Source organism: Microtus ochrogaster, linkage group LG5 (genome assembly GCF_000317375.1).
Source record: "Microtus ochrogaster isolate Prairie Vole_2 linkage group LG5, MicOch1.0, whole genome shotgun sequence".
Lineage (NCBI taxonomy): Eukaryota > Metazoa > Chordata > Mammalia > Rodentia > Cricetidae > Microtus > Microtus ochrogaster.
Genome location: NC_022031.1, coordinates 250,600 through 267,230, shown reverse-complemented (window position 1 = coordinate 267,230; position 16,631 = coordinate 250,600).

Here is a 16,631-nt window from a genome sequence, read left to right as displayed (position 1 = left end):
TTTTCCTTAAATTTATTGAAACGGTGTCTCTCTGTGTAGTCCTGGCTGTCCTGGAACTCACTATGTACATACACCAGGCTGCCTTTCTTTTAACACATTCTAAAACAAGTCTTATGCTTAGGTTTTGAATACAATGTTTCTTTTTATCCAGTTTTATTTTATACAGAATCAAAGCCCACCCATGGGCTAGAGATGGCTCAATGGTTGGAATTTGCTGTGAAATCATGAGGATCTAAGTTTGGATACCAGCACCCGTAACTCAATAAGTAACTATAACCCCAGAACTTGGTTGGGTGGAGGATGGAGGTCAGAGATTGAAGGATTTATAGGCTGTTAGCTGCCAGCCTGATCAAAGCATAGGCAATTCAGGTAATTCAGGTAAAGGGAGAGACAATGGAGGAGGGTCCCTGGCACTGCCTTCTGGCCTTATATACTTGTGCATAAAACACATGTTCACACACACACACGCACGCACACACACTCACACTCCGTCCCAGAGGGTGGCATTCACCGCGACTGCGCGTCAGGGCTCCCTCTCAGCCCTGCCAGCCAACTCACAGCTAGGCCATCACATCCCAAGAGGGAAAAACCTGGATCTGTCTTGCCAGCACTCCGAATCAACTAACGTCTTTGATGTCATTTCCTGAGACCAAGCTCTCTGCTTCCTCTTTCCCACAGAGGAGAAAACAAATACCTAAATGCAGTCATTTTGGAAGTCTTTGAAAACATTTTGCTTTAGGTGTGTCTGTTTTTAGGTCACTTATGGAACAATACTTGAGAAACGGTTGCAGCTTTGAATGTAACGAAAGCCTATAATGCTGGGCGAATTTGCAGGTATCTTTAGGCTTTTTTACATAGAGTTAAAATTTTAATGCACTTATTTTAAAATTGTTAATCAATCAATCAATTGAATTTACGTATTAATTTGAGAGAGGGTCTCACATGCAGCCTTGACTGGCCTGGAACTCGCTTTGTACATCAGACTGGCTCAGACGCACCTGCCTCTGCCTCTGCTGGGATTAAAAGTGAAAACCATGACAACTCAGCCATGTTTAGCTTTTATTTACTCATGAAGTTATTGTTTTGTGGAGCTGGAGATGGATCCCAGAGGCTTGAGCATGCTAGGCAAGAGCTCTACCACTTTGTTACATTAAATGTTAATTTGTTTGTTTCTTTGAAACAGGGCTTTGCTATGTATCTCAGGCTGCCTTCACAATACCATCCTGCTGCAGCTTCACAAGTGTTGGGACTATAGGAGTGGATCACATTTTTCCACCAAATCACCTCTTTTAAAGCCAGAGGAGCAGAGATCCTTTTGTAGAAAAACCAAGGAAAGTAGGCCACCTTCTCCATTATAAAGTAATATTCATTTAATAAGGAAATCTGGAAGCTATGGAAAATCAAATGGGAAGAAATCACCTCTGGCCCCAAACAGAAATAAAATCCCTACAGCAAATGCTTTAATATATTTTCTTCCAAGCATTTACAGACTTACGGACTGTCTTTAGTATGGTTGTAATTAAGGTATTAATAACTTTTTGAGGGAGGATGTCATGTAACTCAGATGATCCTAAAATTCACTCTATAGTCTATGATGGTTTTTAGCTTGTGACACTCCTGTCTCTGCCTTCTCAAAGCTGTGGTCAGTAACCCATTGCTCCACAAAGTGCTAGGGATCCATCCCAAGGCTTTGTGTGTGTGCGTGCTGGGCAGGCATTCCACCAACTGGACTACGTCCCTGGTCTAAATACTGACTTTAAGCAGTTTTAAGATTTATTTATTTACTTTCTGTGTGGGAGTGTTGCCCTGACACATTTCTGTACACTACGGGAGCCTGGTGTCTACAGAGGTCTGAAGAGAACATGGGCTGGCTACCTTGGACCTGGATTTGCACGTGGTTGTACTCACCTTATGGCTGCTGGGAACTGAACCTGAGACCTTTTGTAAGAGAAATAAGTGCTCTCAACTCCTCAGCCCTCTCTCCGGACCTCTAGTGCAATATTGGTTTCATTTCATTTCCATTGATCAGCATTTCCCATGTTGCTATAATGGCTTTGTACAAATTTGTCAGGTGTGGTGGCATGCCTTTAATCTGAGCACTGGGGAGCCAATGGCAAGCAGATCTTTGTGAGTTCAAGGCCAGTCTGGTCTGCATAGTAAATACCAGGACAGTCAGAACTATGCAGTTAAAACTGTCTTAAAACTTAAAAGGGAAAAACTTTTTTATAATATTTACATGGTATTTCACTATATTTAATTATTTAGTTTTCCATTATCAAATACTTAATTTAAAATGTACAACTAATAATCATCAAATGATACCATCAATTTTTTCTCTATTTTTTTCAATCATTTGGGACTACTGCCATTCAAATATTGTTTCCCATTTCCTGAGTTGTTAATCCCAACAAAGGCTACCATTGACCATTGTGAAAACCTGCAGTGAGCTCAAACTCTTCCCACCCTCTGTCCGTTCTGTCTTCTAGCGGAATCTGGTGTGCCTCCTCTAGCTCACTTCCATCTCAGTCCACCGGGTTAGTGTCCAGTCAGCTTTCCTGTGTCCCTCCAGACCACCACGGAAACTCCTGCTCAACGATCATGGTTAGAGACAGTTTTGAGTGTCCTGTTGTCTTATTTAATATTGCCCTTGTCTTTTAGGAGTTTCTTCAGCCAGCTTGCACCTGTGTCTGTGCCCTCTGCTGCAGTGTGACACAGGGTGCCATTGTCTGTCTGAGAGCTGTGGGCCTCTTGTACACCTTGTGACCTCTGTTTAAGGTGCCTCTTTTCCCTTCCTTTTGTCCCAATGTCATCTGTTATCTAAGTGTTAGAGGAATCGCCCTTTCTCTGGAAAGCCTTTTCCAGCTCCCCGCCTGGGTCTGGGCTGTAATTCAGTTGGACTAGCTCTTACCTAACATCCAGTTGACCCTGAGATGAATAAGCAGTGGCATAAACAGGTGTTATGTTCCTGCCTGCAACCTGGGTAATCAGGGGGTCCTCACACTTGGTTGCACAGAGAATTTGAGGCCAGCATGGACTGAAGAGACACTGTAAAGATAGACAAACACCAAATTTCCTGCTTTGCCATTCCTGGTTTCCTACCCCATCCCCAGGCCTCCAATTCTCAAATATTCTTCTTATCTGTTTGTCTGAGACAGAGTCTCAAGTAGCAAGCTGCCCTCCAACTCTCTGTGTAGCCAAGGGTGACCTTTAATTCAAGGTCCTCCTCCCTCCCCCTTTCCCAGTACTGGCATTACCTACCCGTATGCACCGCCATGGCAGGGTCCTGGGATGCTGGGAATTGAACCCAAGGCTTTATGCATGCTAGGCAAGTACTCTACCAACTGAGCTACATTCGTAGCCCAGAAAGTCATTCTTGGGGGTTGGGGAACTTCCTTTTTTACTCAAAGATAGGTTCTAACTGGTCCACCTTTGCACGTCCGGCTCAGAGCTAGGCTCCCGATAGATAGCCAGGCACCCTTGAGGACAGTGCTCGCCATTCCTCTCCAGTTCTGCCTCTTTCAGTGCAGATTCCTCTCTCTATTGCTACCACACAAGGCTGTATGGTGAAACTTCATAAGGCCAGCTCTCCTTTTATTTGAAGGACACTGTATGGATACTATCGTATTTCCTAAGCGGAAACTTCCATCATGGGACCAGAATGTTCAAGAAATGCATGCGGCAAGAACCCTGGAAACACAGAAAGTACTTCCTTTCGCTGGGCCCTGATTGGCAGGCTCACTGCTGTCCTGTCGGTGGCCTCCACAGCCCTTCTAGGGTCTCAGTGCCAAGGGGAAGAGAAGTCCAAAGCCGGGTCTGAGGACAAGCAAGCCCCTGATGAAACATGACTTGCTACCTTTCACGCTTCAGTGCTTGTTTTATTCAAAATGTAAAAAAAAATCCCCAATTTTAATGAGCAAACTAAAACACCCGTCTTCTTTTACCTTAATTTGAAAAGATTCACGGGACAGTTATGTGTCAGGTTAGACGTAGAGGCAACTTCTCCTGACCAGTCTCGGCCTCCCCCACCTTCCCCACGGGTCGGGTCACCTCAGCTTTTTGGTAGCTATTGCTTTCTGAGCCTTTGCGATCATTCCCGTCTAACCCCTTCTGAGCTAGAGTCCTGCCCTCCCAACAGGAAGCGATCTTTCTGCTTTCAGGCGAGCCACACGCCTCCCAGCCTGCCAGCAGCTCCAACTAATTAGCACACGTGATGGGAATTGGAAACAAAGTCGCCAACAATAGGAGCGTGGGAACCCTGGCGGCGCCGCAGTTCCAGCACCCCTCCCCCGCCTGCTCTGCGCAGAACCAGGGGCCTCCCGGGCCGCGTCCCCCGGTGGGTCGTCCCTCAGTCTTGGCTCCCTGATGGTCTGAGCACTTGCAAGGTCCAGCTGGAGATCAGCCACAGAATGTCGGTCAGAGCTCTGGAAGAGCAACCGTTACCAAATATTCTTTAGACAGGTTAGTGGCCCGACCACTTCGTTGATCAGTGTCCAGTTCCACCGTGAGGTTCAGGGACCCTGCTGTGTCGGTGCCAAGGAGACGGCTCATTGTGCTAAGCAGAGGAGGGATACCGCCCTTTCCTATCCTGTAGAGCCAAATCTGGACCAGAAGTCCAGCGGCCAGCGTCCTTAACCTAGGAGCTCCTCCTCTGGGTCTTTTTCCTGGGAGCCCTTCAAGCGGCTAGAAGCAACCCCAGGTTCAGGATAGTTAATGGTCTTCTGTATTGAGGTGGCCCCAGGAGAGGCGAATAGAATCACAGTTTCCCAGTCCGGGACACCAACTACTTAAAAACGCCCAGCTTTATTGAGATAGAATTTATACACAACTCACCCACTTAAGATACATGGTTGGGTTGATTTTAGTGGCTTTCTAGATACTCACTAACACCAGTTGATCTTTGAACACGTTCAGTTTTTAGAAACAAAAACTTGACTGGGACATAGCTCAGAAATACAGCTCAAGCACGGACAAGGCCCTTGGTTCAGTCTCCAGTACTGTAGTGCGCGCACGTACACACACACACACACACACACACACACACACACACGCGCGCGCGCGCGCGCGCACAAAACCATCTGGTACCCTGGACTATCTTCACATCTCTGCTGTCATCTTTCAGACCCGTGTCATCTTCTGGCTTGGTTTCTTTCACTTGCCATGTTCTTCAGGGTCCATCTAACCTGTACAGCAGCACTTGGTCCTCATTCTCCAATAATACTACACTAGAGGGATGTGAATCACATTTGTTGATGGACACTGGAGTTGTTCCCACAATGTGAGCATTATGAAGAATTATGGCTGTTCATGCAGGCTTCTGGTGAGCAGCTGCTTTTTTCGTGACTAGATAACTGGAAACGGAATTGTTCATTTGAAAGTAAATATGCATTTGGTTTTCAGAGAAAATCAAAAGTCCCAGGTGGCTTCTGAACTGGCCTAGACTTCCCAACCACAATGCAGGTTAGTCTCTGTTTTCTTTTCTCCAGGTCCTCCAGCAATGGCTATTGTGTGTCCTTTTGGCTATGGCCATTTTACAGCCAAGTATATGAAGATGTCTCAATAATAAGATAAAAAAAATGGATGAGCCCTAAACTCTCCCCAGTGTGGATTTCTGAGGTCGTTCTGGGAGTAAGAACTGTGACTTGCTCCATATATTCAAAGGGTTAATGACATGAATGACAACTTACTTGTCAGCTGCTAAAAGCAGTATTATCACTGGTTAGGGGTGCGGGACTGAAATACAAAGTTGATTGTTTATATTTCTCCATATATTTCTAGCTGACATTTGGAGTTGGACAAGAACGCCCCAGTTCGGGACTGACTCCATGGGATACTCCCCCATCCCATTTCCAACCCCCAGTTTCCACTGCCTGTAGCAGGCAGAGTGTTCCCCATATGTGTGGTTAAAAATGGTCCTGTATGATTCTAAACCATCAGCTGGCAATAAACCCTCAGTTTGAGCTGTTGTGCACCCTCAGAGACTTTTCCTGGAGCCAGAGAGTTTAATCAGGGTTGATATTTGTTTAGTTATGAGCATAAACTCTCACAGAAGAGTCTGCTTTTCTAATAGGGGCTGTGATGCCTTTGTTGACTTGACTGGCTGTGGATCACCAAAGGGACAGTTTACTCTGCTATAGTAAGAAATGCAGACTGTGTGTTTACGGCAGTGACACGGGTGGGAGGATCGTCCCTTGCGTTAACCTGTTTATTTTGCACATTCAAATGACTATCAGGATTTGACATTTTTAAAAATAGGTCTTTTCCCTCAATGGGAATCTGTTCTGTATAATGATTAAGATACATTCCTTTTAGAAGGAGAAGCCACATTTAACTCAGAAGAGGCAAACACCGTATATGAAGCACCGCTCACTGGCAAAGTGCTTGGTGAAGCATTGTTTTTGTTGTGATGCCATCCTGGCTAGGTATTAGAGTCAGCTGGAGGCTTTTACAGTATATATATATATATATATATATATATATATACACATATATAATTAATATATATACATATATATTAATTTATGCTGAAGTCTGGCAAAAACAATATATACATTTTATAGCATATATTCTATATATACTGTAAACCATATATACAATTTTACAGTATATATATACTTATATATACTGTAAAAAATACGTTTTTGCCAAACTTCAGCATAAATTAATTAAATCTGAAACCCTGGATCCTTCTGGGAAGCGGGATGCTGAGACGTTGCTAACGACAGGATTTTCCACCAGGCCTCTAACAACCCCAAGTACAACGAGGTGGAAGGTGGCCTCACCCAATGCTTCTGAAGGCACAGCTTGAGGAACAATGGCTTCACCTGGCAATGAGACGGAAATGCAAGTCCATGGCCCCACACTCCAGGACAGAGGCCTCAGCGTGGGTGCTGTAGTAAGAGTCCACAGTTCTGCTGGGTTCTGGAGCCTGAGGCCGCTGGTTTTCAGCCTTCTACTTGACTTTTCCTTTGGAGCCATCGGAGGGCTTAAGTTCTGACACCTAGGTTTTGTCCCCAGAGGTTGTGATGTCTGTTATCTTGTGATATGACCTAATGATTTAAATTTTATTAGAAAAAAGATCCCTGGATGATTCTAGTATGAGGTCCAGTTTCAAACCATAGAGCTGACTTATCAATTCCTAAATCATCTCTAAGGAACTTTTTTTGAAAATGAATTCTTAAGCCCAACCCAGTTTGATGACCTGTGGTAGTATCCTTGAACCCATGTTATTCTGACATGTACTGCCTTCAGCGGAGTTCTAGGAGTATAGGTGTGTGTGCGTGTATGTATGTGTTTGTGTGTGTGCTCATGTGTGTACTCCCCACTATATATACCTCTCTCTCTCTCAAATACAAATGGTATTTGTATACATCAAAGTTCATTACAAAACTGTAGACTTGGACAGCTGTGGCAGCACATACCTTTAATTCCAGCAGAGGCAGGTGGATCTCTGTGGATTCAAGACCAGCTCGGTCTACTTAGCAAGTCCCAGGTCAGCCAGGGCTATACTAATGAGACAAAGAAATAAAAACTACAAAACAAAAAACCCACTGTGGACTACAGAGGAACACAGTTTCCCTGTTTATATAAGTAAAACATATTACTAAATTCTATTATTACCATTGTAATGTACACTTTACTTTTCATTATTTTGTAGCTTTGAAAGATGGCCTCATCTATGGCTTTGTCTTTTATTTGTTCATTTGTTTGGCACTCAGATATCTGAGCATTTCATTTGATACAGGAAGACAATGGTTTCCTTTATTGTCCATGGAACCCTTCCCATGGGAAATTTATTTTGAGAGCCATGATTTCTCAAGATAGGCAGCAACTTTTTTAGATAGCCCAACTCTAACCATCACCACTACAACTATCTTCATATTCAGATGGCTTAAACTGGGAATTTAAGACACATCCCTAATTCCCCAGACAAGTACCTGGTCCTTACCATTCTGGAGAACTCGGCAGATCTTAAAGCTACACAAACGGAATACCATGCATCTCAAGCTCTCTGGGCAGAGTGAGGCTCAGCAGCTTTGTTCCCTTCTCAGCTTTTCCTGTGTAATAAGGCTTCACCACCAGCCCAGACAAATGGCTTCCTAAGATAATGGATTGCAGACATGGTCCTTGGACCAACAGTCACCTTGATTTTAGGTGACACACACTAGATGCTGATAGTCACTGTTTCTGGCTACAAAATGGGAAGTGACTTTTTGTTTGTTTTGTATATTTTTTGCATACAGTTGAGACCATTCTAGAATCTTCTACTGTAGCCCAGGCTACCCTTAGACTCACACTGCCCTTCTTGGCTCAGTCTCCCAATGCTAGGGTTACAGGCTTGGACACGATTTTTGATGCAGTGTTACTTCTATCCACCGACAGGATTGAGTGCTGCTCAGTGCCCTCCCATAGCTCATTCCCCAGGATCTTCCATCCCTGGAAACACAGTCTTCATCAGGCTCATTCCTAGAAGATCCCAACACTAGGATTTTCTCCCATAAGCCATTTACAATCACCTCAACTACAAGCACACACACTCTGGTAACCTCCTGGTTCCGCTCTAACAGATTGTGGCGCTCACTACTTCCTTGCCCTCAGGGCATTTTAACTCACACCTCCCTGGACCGTCAGTCCTCCTGTTTGCTTACCCTTGAGGGTGTCCTTTCTACAAAGCCAAGACAACCACGTCCTCGCCTTTCTCTGTTCCTAACTCAACAGAGGTGACAGGACCAAAGGCAACAGCTTACTCTTGACCTGTTGCATCAAAACATAGAACCTGAGCTCCTCTTTTTTTCCTGTTATCCTCTCAACATGAATTCTGGCTTGCACTAAGGAAATGTGGGTTGTGACGACTCAGAGATCACCACATGTTGCTCATTGTTTTTACTCTTTTTGCTCTTTTGGGGTCTGCCACCCAGCTCCCAAACAAACCACCGAAGAGTCTTATTCTTTCCTATAAATACCCGGTATTAGCTTGGCTTGTTTTTATCCAGCTTTTCTTAACTTAAACTGTCCTGTCTATCTTTTGCCTCTGGGCTTTTACCTTTCTATATTTCTGTATACCGTTCATTACCTCTTATTCTGTTACTTGCTGTGTAGCTGGGTGACTGCCTCTTCTTTTTTCTTGCTCCACCTCCTCTTCCTTCCAGATTCCTCCTTCTATTTATAATCTCTACCTGCCAGTCCTGCCTATCTTTTCTTCTGCTTTGCTATTGGCTATTCATCTTTTTTATTAGCCTGTCAGGTGTTTTAGACAGGCAAAGAGGATCACAGCTTCAAAGAGTTAAACAAATACAGCATAAGCAAAAGCAACACATCTTTACATTATTAGACAAATGTTCCACAGCATAAACAAAAGCAACACACCTTAAAATAACATTCTACAACTACATGTGTGTACATGCTTGAGCGCGTGTGTGCGCGCACACACACACACACACACGAATGCCAATGAGCACTAACTGTGATGTGCTCTGTGTTTCTAGTGTGTTTACAAAGTTTACTACTATGGTCTTAAGGATGATAAATTCTGGGAGGCAGAATATTTAGCATATATAATATAGTTCTCTTACAGAAAACATTACCATTCAGAAAGCACAGTCATATATATATATAAATATGATGGTTGGTATTGTCAATTTAATGGGATTTATAATCATTGTAGAAACAAGTCTCTGGGTTTTCTTATAAGTTATTTCCTAGACTGGGTTACCCGAGGTAGGAAGGCTCACCCTAAATGTAAGTGGCACCATCCAATGGGCTGGGACTTTTGGGCAATAACAAAATAGTGAATGAACATAAGAATATATCACTTTGCTTTCTGAAGTGGACAGCCCCCTTTGGCTATACCACCCCCACCATTGGGACTGTATCCCTGGAGCCTTAATCCAAAATAAACCTTTTATTACTCAAGCTGCTTTTGTCTGATATTTTCTTACAGCAATGAGTTAAGTAACTAACACAGAAATTTGTGTCAAACTAAGAATGAATTCTACAGTCAAATTTCAAGTAGCAAAGGAAAGTTCAACAAACATGGCAAATGAGAAACAGGTAGTAGCTCAACAGCTCTTTGTGCTCTGCCCCACAGTGTTAGAGGAAACAAGGTTAGTGATGGACTCCGCACTAAGAAAGTGTCAATGTAAGCCAGTCCAGAGTAAACTTTTAAAGTCACCAGCTGACAGAAAACTCAGTGATTTGTTCTCCCTAACCACTAAAACTATAGGAACTCTTAGTACTGGGCATGGAACTACTCCATAAGGCGTATTTTACAGAAGTCTTGAAACTCATGGCTGTTTATTCTCAGAGAACTATGCTTATAGGATGTGTTTAACAGTTCCTGGCTTGAGTTCTGTTTGGTGGAGTGGGCCTTCAATCCAAGCAGAAAGTGGATGGTTAATGGCATTGTACCCCTGTTGCCGAGTGGGCTTGTCTTGCTAGGCCGGTAGCTACTGTAGCCCACACAGTTCACAGCTGAGTGAAGTTCATGGTTATTTTCCTACCCCAGGAAACATGAATAGAATCTTCAGCAGTAGGAAAGCAGCCAGTAGGGGGGAGGTTCCTAGGCCTGCAGCAGCTTGGTTTCTCTGTTTGGTGACTTAAGTATGTAGTGTCTTCAGCAAAAGGTCTTACCATCAGGTTTTGCAGGGTAACTGAGAACAATGGCAATAATGTGTAATGTTGGGTGGTGGTCTATGAGTCTCCACTGACCAACAACTTCAAAAGGGGTAACTCAGTTCTGACACTGTTTTTGTTTGTTTCCATTTGTCTCTGAGAGGCATTGTCTGCACTCTCCCTGCAACTCACTTAAACTCATTTCTATATGTGACTAGTTTTAGAATGTTTCTATAGTACTATGTTTCAAGTGTTTTTTCAAAGGTTTTTCACTGTGTAACAATCCTTCTGTACACTCGGAATATATGTTACTATGATTGGTTTAACAAACAAGCTGACTGCCCAATAACTGAACAGGATAAAGTCAGGTGGAAAAGTGAAACAGAGAATGATGGAAAAAAGAGGGATGGAGTTTGACGTCACCAGTCAGATGCAGAGGGTGCAGGAAATGAATGTGCTATGCTAATAAAGGTACCACCACATGGCAGGGCATAAATGTAGGTTAACTTAAAATGTAAGAGCTAGCTAGTAATAAGCCTGAGCTATTGACAGAGCACTTCTAAGTAATACTAAGTCTCTGTGTAAGTTATTTGGGAACTGGTGGATGGGTCTGAAACTTCCATCTACAATCTTTAGTGTTTTTATCCCTCCACATACTCCTAAGGATGAATATTTTTAACAAAAGCTTTGAAAGAGAGGCATTGTGGCTCATTTCTGAAATTCACACTCAGGAGGCAGGAGCAGTAGGAGGATAGGAGCAGAAGGCTAGGTGAACTACATAGTGAGTTCCAGGCCAGCGTGGCTACAGTTTGAAAACCTGCCTCAAAAACAAAACAAAAACCCCAAAGTTACTTTAAATATTTGTTATAGTGATTCTGTAGGGACTAAGAGTCTGAGGTAATGACATGATTGTAGACATAAATACGGGGACAAATTGAACTATCTCTAAGTCAGATATATTGTTTCATATAAAATATGGCTCATATTTAAAATCTATTACATACTTTACCAATTGAACTTTCTGGTTCTGTACTCCCCCCACCATGGTGGAAAATAAATTAATTTAATCCCTCAAAGTGCTGAAGGTGTAGCTCGGTGGGAGAGTGCTTGTCTAGCATGTACAAGGCCATGGATTCAGTCTCCAGCACTGCAGATATGGGAGGAGTGCTCACCAATGCCACAAAGAGCCCCACTAGACTTCTTAAAGGTTTGTCTTGGTTGTGTTCTATTGCTGTGAAAAGACAACATGACCACAGCAACTCTTATGCAAGAAAGCCATTTAATTATGGTGGTTTACAATTTCAGTGGTTTAACCCATTTTCCTTATGGTGGGGAGCATGACAGCACACAGGCAGACAGGTTTCTGGAGAAGGAACTGAGAGTTCCATATCTGTATCCACAGGCAGCAGGAAGAGACACTGGGACTGGCTTGAGCTTTTGAAATCCCAAAGCTTACCTCCCAGGGCACACTTCCTCCAACAAAGCCTACAGTGAGATCATACCCTCCTAATCCCACTCAAGTATCACCACTTCCCTCATGATCAAGCATCCAAATACATGAGTTATTGAGGGCCATTCTTATTCAAACTACCACAAGGTCCCATCACCTCATGGAGACTAGCCTTTAATGTGCACACTTTGAAGGACAATCTGGATCAAACGTAGTAGACGGCAAAAGAAAGTTTCTTCAAGTTATAGAGATTCACTTGCCACATGGGTGAGAGAGCTGTGTATCAAAGCATGCCCCGGGGGAGATGGAGCAACTGACACACTGTGCTCCAGAAGGCTGTTCTTGCCAAGATGGCTGTAAATATAAACCTGGAGATAGGGATCTGGGGATGATGTATGGCAGGTGGAGGGGGAGGAGATCTTAGAAGGAGGGCTCTAGGTGGGTTTTTTGTTTTTTGTTTTCATATACCAACAATAGGATCAAAGGATCAGTTCTGTAAAGTGGGGACATCCAGCAGAGAGAAATTGACCATCTATTTAGAAAACATGGTTGAAAGCCTTGCTATCCTTAGGTAGAGGTGTGAGAAATACCAAGAACTGTGTCATTTATTTAGGAAGGAACTGTCTTAGTTCATTAACTTGTAATCCCTAAAGGATTTGAAAAAGTCATTGAAAAATAGATAAACGTACTTATTCAAACATAGGGCTTCTAAGTGGGAAACTTGTGTCTTTTGCTTAGGCCATTCAATTATATGTGAAATAAAATGCATTTTAATGATTTTAAAACAGAAATATATATGGAGGGGGTATGTGCACATGAGTACAGGTGCCTGGGGAGGCCAGACGCATCAGAATCCATGGAGCTGGAGTTGCAGAAGGTTGAAAGCATGCTGGACATGGGTGCTGGGAGCCAAACGGGCCCTCCACCACAGCCGTGTCTGCTCTCACCCTCTGAGCCATCCCTCCACCACAGCCGTGTCTGCTCTGAGCCGTCTCTCCAGTCCCTAGAGGAACACATTTCAAAAGCTGGGCAACAGAGCACCTTCCTGAGCAGGGATGTCTACTTACAAAGATATAGTAGCATGTTACATAAGTTTTGAAATATATGAACTCCCAAACCTTATCTTTAATTTTATTGCTCATTTCCAGAAGATTTTGTTATCGTTCTACTTAATGCTTATTAAAATGATAGTTATATAATTTTACATTTATCAATAAATGTAATTTTTCCATTGTAAAAAAGGTACATACTAACACATATAGGCAATATAAAAAGTAATATAAAAAGCAAAATGTATAGGTGTTGACTGAGGTTTCTGTCCTGCCTGGTTCCCACAGCCATCAAATCCCAAAGAAGTCACAGAGAAGCCTACATTAATCATAAACTGATTGGCCCAGTAGCTCAGACTTCTTATTAATTATTTCTTATAATTTATATCAGCCCATAATTCTTGTCTGTGTTAGCCATATAACTCGGTATCTTATTTGGTGAGACAGTCACATCTTGCTTCCTCTGCCTCTGAGTCACAACTGGAGACTGCATTTCCCTTTTCCCAGCATTCTCATTGCCCTGACTCTACTTCCTGCCTGGTTGCCCCACCTATACTTCCTGCCTCGCTACTGGCCAATCAGCATTTTATTAAAAATAATACAAGTGACAGGATAAAAGACCATTGTCCCACCACATATAGAATTTCAGAACTAGTAAAGATTTTTAAGTCTTGAGAGAATAAACTGAATTGTAATTCAGTATAATCTGGAATCATAGAGTAACTGAATGATTTTCTAAGTATAAATTTCTAATATGAACATGGAGAAACAGAAAAATTTAATGTACAAATTTTAAACTTTGAATTGATAGTAAAAATGCTGCCACGTTTCTTAGATTAAGAAAAGGAATAGGACTTATCCTATCTCTAGCCGCCATAACTCAATGCCATAGATGGAGTCACTTAGACAACAGGAATCTCCTTTGAGCTTTGGAGTCAGGAAGCCTAAGGGGAAATCCTAGCCGGTAAGGCTCCTGTGAGCCACCCCACTTTATGGCCTTGCAGAAGTCTAGCTGCCTTTGCTGTGTTCTATAAGGAAAGAGGGGAAGAGGGAAGAGTGGAGCGGGTATGAGGAAAGGGAGAAAGGAGGCAGGCAGGGGGCTAGCTCCTAGTATCTGTCCTATGGGAGCACCAATTCCAGCATGAGGGCTCCATTTTCCTCCAGACTTAATTATCTCCCAGAGGCCCTGTTTAACTAGGGTTTCTGTTGCTGTGATGAACTGTTATAACCAAAAGCAAGTAGGGGAGGAAAAGGCTTATTCTACTTACACTTCCACATTACAGTTCATCATCAAAGGCAGTCAGGGCAGGAACTCAGACAGGGCAGGAGCCTGGAGGTAGGAGCTGACTCAGGGCCATGGTGGGTGCTGCTTGCTGGCTTGTTCTCCGGGGCTTGCTCAGTCTACTTTCTTACAGCATCCAGGACCATCAGGCCAGGGCTGACACCATTCACAATGATCTCAACCTTCCCATCAGTCACTAATTAAGAAAATGTCCCACAGCCTTGCCTACAGCCAAATCTTCTGAAAATATATTCTCAATAGATGTTCCTTCCTTGCAGATGACTCTAGCTTGTGTCAAGCTGACATAAAAATCAGTCAACAGAGGCCCTTTCTCCAAACACCATTGCATTCATTGGGCTGTAGGGCCATTGCAGGACAGAAATCCAAACACCTGTGACATGTTTTGTTCCTCCTGTAGCAGAAGGTTGCACAGCCCCTGCTAGATTCTGAGTACAAATGAGGCCACATCTATGGCCCAAATTGCAGCAAAGAGATGGTTCAGTGGTTAACAGCATCTGTCTTGTAGAGAACCCAGGTTCATTCCCCAGCATCCGCATGGTAGCTTACGGCTGTCTGCAACTCCAGTTTCAGAGGATCAGGCATGCATACAGTGCATAGACATACTTGTAGGCAAAACACTCATAAACATAAAAAAATCCTTTTTTAATATTTATTTATTTATTATGTATACAATATTCTGTCTGTGTGTATGCCTGCAGGCCAGAAGAGGGCACCAGACCCCATTACAGATGGTAGTGAGCCACCATGTGGTTGCTGGGAATTGAACTCAGGACCTTTGGAAGAGCAGGCAATGCTCTTAACCTCTGAGCCATCTCTCCAGCCCCACATAAAAAATCTTAAAAAGTCAAAACCAAAAAACTACAGCGACTCAATCTTTCTAGTTGGCTTAGGGATTTTGCCCCGTTCTATGCTCTTGGCCTCATCTGGGGAGGACCTGTGGATGCTCATCTGGGGAGTACTTGTTGGATGCTCACCTGGGGAGTACCTGTGGATGCTCTCAATCAAGCTGAGCACTGTTAACTTCATTTGTCCTCCAGGAAGGCTCTTGCTTCCGTCTCTAAGGCTACGACCTTCTGAAGACTTTTATTGTGCCAAAACCCAAGTCTTTTACAGGAGGCCATGTGGTGGTGTGTACACATGTGTGTAAGGGGGTGTACAGATGATCTTTTCCCAGCAAAAAATTCTTCATTTTCTCTCCAAAATGATCTATCAGCTCCTTCAAACTCTGGTCTTAGCTTCTTGTCTACTAAGAATATCTATGCTCTAATTCTTTTTTCTTCTTCATCTCAACCCACTGGTTTTGAATAAAAAAGAAATCTTTTAGATCCTAAAATCAAAGTTCCTGGAAATATCACTTCCAGCCAATAGGCAGTGGGTTGCCAGCCAGCTAGTTACAAAGCCATGGAGCCTGTGACTTCCAGTCTGGGGGGCACCTGGAACTTCCTATATTTTGACCTTCAATATTCAAAATTATCTTAGATTTATTTCGTCTTACTTTGCTTTCTATTGCTACTATAAAACACACAACCAAAAGCAACTTGAGAGAAGAAGGGCTTATTTCGCCTTACACTTTGGAGTCCAGTGTGAGGTGAAGCGAAGGCAGGAACCCAAGTAGGGCAGGGATCTTGGGCCAGGAACTAAGGCAGAGACCACGGAGAGGCATTGATTATTGGTTGTTCTGCATGGCTTGTCTGCTCCCTTTCTTATACAACCCAGGCCCACCTGCCTATGATGGGCCATCCCTTGTCAATCATTAATCAAGAAAATCCCCTACAGTCCTGCCAATCTGAGGAGGGATTTTCTCAATTTAGGTTTTCCTTTTTTCACATGATCCTGTTTCAAGTTGACAGAAAACAAAAACAAGACAAACAAAAAATTCAACTAACCATCACATATTTTTAATAATAATAATAATAATAATAATAATGATAAACTCTAGTATTTGGGTACTCTGGAGTAACAGAATTTCTCTTTCTCTCTATGTATGTATGTATATACATAAAGGAAAATTTTTAGTATGCCTTACAGGTTTTGATCCAATTAATTCAAAATGACTGGCTATGAAAGTCTAAGAATCCTGAATTAGTTCAGCCCACGAGGCTGATGTCTCAGCTGGTCTTCAGTAGACACTGGAATCCCTAAGAAGTATGCTCCCATGCTAGTAAAGGAGTGGACTTGCTACCAAGGAGAGAGCAAACAGGCTCAGAGCAAAAGTTTCCTT